This window comes from Mastomys coucha, unplaced genomic scaffold, assembly GCF_008632895.1.
Source record: "Mastomys coucha isolate ucsf_1 unplaced genomic scaffold, UCSF_Mcou_1 pScaffold22, whole genome shotgun sequence".
NCBI lineage: Eukaryota > Metazoa > Chordata > Mammalia > Rodentia > Muridae > Mastomys > Mastomys coucha.
The window spans coordinates 245,359,924-245,365,397 of record NW_022196905.1 but is presented as its reverse complement, the minus strand read 5'-3'; the positions used below and the strand labels follow the sequence as shown (position 1 = coordinate 245,365,397).

General features: G+C 44.8%; 1 long non-coding RNA gene across 1 annotated transcript; it reads right to left on the bottom strand.

Moving 5' to 3' along the window:
* Nucleotides 1-2,032: 2,032 nt before the first annotated feature.
* Nucleotides 2,033-3,285, bottom strand: LOC116070120. Its single transcript, XR_004110283.1, has 2 exons — nucleotides 3,185-3,285; nucleotides 2,033-2,348 (listed from the first exon to the last, which is right to left on the bottom strand). It is a non-coding gene; the product is annotated as an uncharacterized LOC116070120 (long non-coding RNA).
* Between the last annotated feature and the right edge of the window lie 2,189 nt (nucleotides 3,286-5,474).

The window sequence follows — 5,474 nt, the reverse complement described above, 5'->3', positions numbered from 1 at the left end:
TAGCTAAGGTGGGTGGAGTCAGGACGGAGTAAGCAGATGCATGTGGTGTGGCTGCCCCAAGAATGCCACCCCCTCACAGATGCCACCAGCCCAGAGTCACACCCGGGGAACAAACACCCCCCCTTCATTTTAAGCTTGCTTGTTTTTTTGGTAATACAATGTTTTATACATCATACAGGCATGTGAATCAAAAGTGACATATGTTACACACATATACACTAACTGAAAAATAGTTCCTTCCAAGTTTTTTCATATCCAATTCCTACCCCACCTCACCTCTAGTCTCCACTCTTATGTATGTTTTAAGTTCCTGTGTGTGTGTGTGTGTGTGTGTGTGTGTGTGTGTGCGTGAATAAGCGCACACATATTCCTACCACAATTCTTTTCTTTTGAATTTATTTTTTATTTTACTTTGTGTTTTAAACGTGTCTGTGTAAGAGCAGGGTACCTGTGGAGGCCAAAAAAGTCTGTCAGATCCTGTGAAGCTGTAGCTACTGGTGGTCTGCCCAGTGTAGATTCTGGGAAGCAGACTCCAGTCCCCGACAAGAGGAGCAAGCTCTCTTAACTGCAAAGCCACACCTCCAGCCTCCACTACATTTCTTTTAAAATTCAAAGCTCTGGGGTATTTTGCAAAAGTTAAAAAAACACTGCTGTAAAAGCCTATTGTTACAAACTCCAGTACAAAGGCATCTATAAGTATATTTTTTTTATAAAAACATCTTTAGTTTCTGTGTTTTCCTTTCCCTTTTGTGTGTGTGTGTGTGTGTGTGTGTGTGTGTGTGTGTGTGTGTGTTTGAGACAGGGTCTCACTTCTAAGCCCTGACTAGCCTGGAGCTCAGTGTGTGAATCTTTAATCCCCACTTTTATTTAGGGAGGCAGAGACAGATGAACTCTGCGAGTTTAAGGTCAGCCTGGTCTATGTAGTGATTTCTAGCCCAGCTAGGACTGCATAGAGAAACCCTGTCTAGAAAAACAAAAAAATGAGCTGTGGGGAATAAGCCAGGAAGCAGTGTTCTCCCGTGGCCTCTGTGTCAGTTCCTACCTGTAGCAGGAAGTCCTGCCCTGGCTTCCTGCCCTGATGTGCCGTATGCTGTAAGATGAAATAAATCCTTCCCACCCAAGCTGCTTTCAGTCTATGTTTTATCACAGTAATAGAAATCAAACTAGGACAGCTATGCGTATCTATAATCCCAGCACTTGGAAGACTGAGGAAGATCTTAATAGGAACTACACAGTAAGACCTGATCTCAACAAAACAATAAAATATAATTGATTCTTTTAAAATTTTATTTATTTTATTTTGGGTTCATTTATTTTCTCTCTCTTTTCTCTCCTCTCTCTCCTCTCTCTCTCCCTTTCTCTTTCTCTCTCTCTGTCTCTCTGTCTCTCTCTCTCTCTCTCTCTCTCTCTCTCTCTCTCTCTCTCTCACACACACACACACACACACACACACACACACACACAAAATTGGTTTCCTGCATGTATGTATATGCATTACAGGTGTGCCTGGTGTCCATAGAGGTAGAAAAAAGTGTCAGATCCCCCTGGAACTGGAGTTAAGCATGATTTTGAGTCATGCTGCGTGTTCTGAGAACCACACTCAGGTCCTCTGAAAGAACAAGTGCTCTTAACTCAGAAATCCGCCTGCCTCTGCCTCCCACGTGCTAGGATTAAAGGCGTGACCACCACTACCTGGCTTTCTCCTTTTCTTTTTAATGGCGTCTTATTTATCCCAAGCTGATCTCAATCTTGATATATAGCCAAGGATGACTGTCTGGCTCTACTTTTGAACAGCTAGGCTCTGGGTGTGTACCACACCTGGTTTTATGTTGTACTGGGGTTAGAACCCAGGTCTTCATACATGCTAGGAAAGCACCCTGCCAACTGAGCTACATCCCAGCCCAAAATTTGGCTTTTTGTTTTGAGCTAGACATTCTCTATAGCCCATGCTGACCCCTAACTCATTGTAATCCTCCTGCCTTGGCCTCCCAAGTGATAGGATTGTGTGTGCTACCAAACCAGGCAGATGATGTGCTTTAAATGTGGACAAAGGCACATTTACTTACTGAAACCCTAGGTCCTTGAGGGAAGAGCTGAAAAAAGGAAGACCCTATGCTCAGGATGTACATGGATTGATTTCAAGCAAGGACTCTTCTGCTGTTGTTGTTGTTGTTGTTGTTGTTTTCTTCTTCATGCAGCTAAGGATGACTTCTGATCAATGGAGTCACATCTGGGGGCTGTTTGGACATGTGAGCATAGGATCGCTTTGTGGTAGTAGAAGGCCAACTCCATTGCACCCTGTTCTTTTGCCTTCACTGTCATCTGTGGCCTGCCTGTTGGCCTCCTTCCTGGAGAGGAAAGAGTTTTAAGAAAGAGTTTCAGTGGCTGGCTTTTCTACTTCACTGGGCAGATAAGTAGCAGACATGGGATTCAAACTCAGGTCTGAAAACAAAACCTCCCCCTGGGATCTGCAGCGTGACTTGACTTCTTGCCAGGATGTTCAAGTTCAAGGAGGCCAAAGACACCTATACAGTGAGAGCTAAAGGAAGGAATAAAATAAAAACCTTCCATTCTGACTTGGGCACCCTGTCAGCAAGCCTCTAGGGGGCCTTTGGGGAGGCCCTTCTATGACCTGTTATCAGCTTTCCCAAGGGGACTGATTCCTCATGTTTATGGTGGGTATGGCGTGTGCTCTTAAAACTTTATAGCCACTTAACAAGGCATCATCTCATCAGAAAATGACTTGAGTCAGGGTGGGCCTGTCTCCCAGAAAGCCACCCACAGAGCTCCCAACACCTGGCCAGCTGTGTGCAAAGGAAGCTATCTGTGACCTTTATTAACACACTCAGTTCTCAGCTGCACTGCCCCCTTCCCCTCCCCCAACCCCCACCCCCTCCACTTGTGCAGTGACAACCTGGCAGTTTCAAACACCCTCCTGGCACGCCTGGATTGTCAGAGTGGCATGCCAGAAAGGGCAGAAGCCTGGAACTTCAATCATTCCCTTCCAAGTCTGGGGTAGGGGCCGTATTTGGAGAATTAGATGGGCGTCCCACATGGAACTCAAGAATCAGGCAGAAAACATTGGCCCTTTTCCCCTTCCCTAGTGAAAGATAAAGGTGCTATGCTATACAGCATGATGCTGGAGGTTGGAATACTACCAAGGCGCTAGGCCCAAGGAGCTCACCTCCTGACTCTCCGCCTTCAGTTCTTGTACTCAGACAACTGGACCAGGTCCAAATGCATGGCATGGAATGTAATGATGAAGAGCAGTATTTCCTTCAGCTGAAAGAGGAAATAGTCAGGAAAATAAACCCTTCACCTCTTGGCTGTGCGGAGAGCCCTTCCATCTCCAAACAGGGATTCGATATTACAGCCACGGAGAGCTGCTGCAAGCAGCTGGGAGAAGCCTGACTCTTGTTGATGACCCAGGGCTAGGCACACCAGGGGGATGAGAGGATAAGGGAGAGTGTGCTGGGTCCTGGCATGAGTGGGTTCTCTGTCTCATGTGTGTTGGAAGGACTTAACAGATTTCCAAAGAAGGGATTGCAATGGCACCTGCATCCTAAGAATGTGGAGTTGGGGACCCAGAGAGCAGGATACCATGTTTAGATAACTCAAAGAGACAAAATGAGATCATGTGTTAAAGTGGAAGTCTTGTATGAGATCCATGTGACCTACATACAGGGAGCAATTCATTTTGTTTTACATGGGCAGTTCTATAGCTTGGCCAAACCTTAGTCCTGACACAGTGAGACGGTCAGTTGCCTGACATGAGGTCCTTTTAGTTTTAGGTTTTGCTTTGTTTTGTTTCATATGGGATTTCACTATGTAGTCTAGGCAACTGCAAACTATCTATCCTCCTACTCTGATGCCTTGAATAGTAGGGATTAGAGGCATGTACCGCCAGGCCTAGCTCTCTTGTTTTGTGTGTATATATGTCATTTTATTGTTGTCATTTGTTTCTTTGTAGACAGGATCTTGCTTTTTACACCAGGTTAGCTGTTATCTACTCAGAATTCTCTTAAATTGGCCTCCCCAGTGCTGGGATTATGGGCATATAGAACCATGCCTGGACCCTGTAATCATTTCTGAAGATCAAAATTACAACCCATATTCAAAACTTGGAACATTTTGTATTAAACATTCCAAATGCTCAGAGTGCCTGTTCTTTTTGCGGGGGAAGAGACAGAGTCTCACTGTGTGTGTAATCCAGGTTGGCCTTGAATTTATAGCAATCCCTCTGCCTCAGCTTCCCAAGTATAGGGATTATAGATATGACCCACCATGGCTAGCTCCAAATAGCCAGAATTTCTTAAAACATAAGGACCTGTGTTCTCTCTCTCATTCTCTCTCCCCACCTCTCTCTTCTTCCTCCTCTTCTTCTTCTACAAAACAAGGGGCTGGAGAGAGGGCTCTCTGGCTAAGAGATCTTCTCACTGGCTAAGTGAGCTTCTCTTGCAAAGGGCCAGAATCCTCATGGTGGCTCACAACTGTCTAAAATGCCAGCTCCAGTGATCCAACACCCTCTTCTACCAGCCCCCGGCACCAGACATGCATGTGGTGCAAAGATATAAAGCCAAAACTCCCATACACATAAAATAAAATCTTTTTTTTGTTGTTGTTGTTTTAAAAAGGCAAAACAATATGAATAGCATTGACCTCATCTGCCATAAAACTTGAAGTAATTGAATATAAACCAAAAGCAAACTCACATGTTGTTCCTTTGAGTTGATGCTTGAGCACAAAGTCTGGATGTAAGTAACAGAATCTAAGGTTCAAGGGGAGAAGGATAATCGTAATGTCTCCTGTAGTGGAGTTACAGGCTATATCTGTAGGTCTGCCGCATCCTCTCGGGCAGCTTCACCTATGGAGGAGGAGATGAGCAAAGGCACTCTCAACTCACACCCTTAGGACTTCAAACCCAAAGGCAGCGAAGAGGGCAAGTATTCCCTCCTAACAGAGGGAAAGAAATACTAGGGAAGAATTCTGAGTAGCTTGGCTTAGTTTCTATTCCCTATTCTGGATCAGTTAGGAGTCTGTTGCAAAAGAGGAGGAGGAGGAGGAGAGGGAGGAGGAGAAGTAAGAGGAAGAAGAGGAGAGGGGGAAGAGGAGAAGGAGGAAGAGGAGAAGAAGAAGAAATAAATCGATGCAAGCCCAGACTATAGCAACACAATAACTTTCTGTGAGCTACTGTTTCCTACTGTTCCCCTCAAAATTATCCTAACCAAAATTGTAACTTTAATTTTTCAAAACCTACTTTTAATGATGGTTCTTAACCTCATTAACCTCAATTTTTTTTAACCTCTTTAACCTGAATTCTAGATCCCTACCCACCAGAGGTCGTGGAAAAGAAAGGATGTGAGGGGAAGTGGACCTGTGGAGAAATGGTTCTTTGCAGCAAATCCCATGTGCGTGGTTAGGAAACCAGCAGTTCTGTTCACAGGTCAGCAGTGACAGCTCTATCCACTCACAAA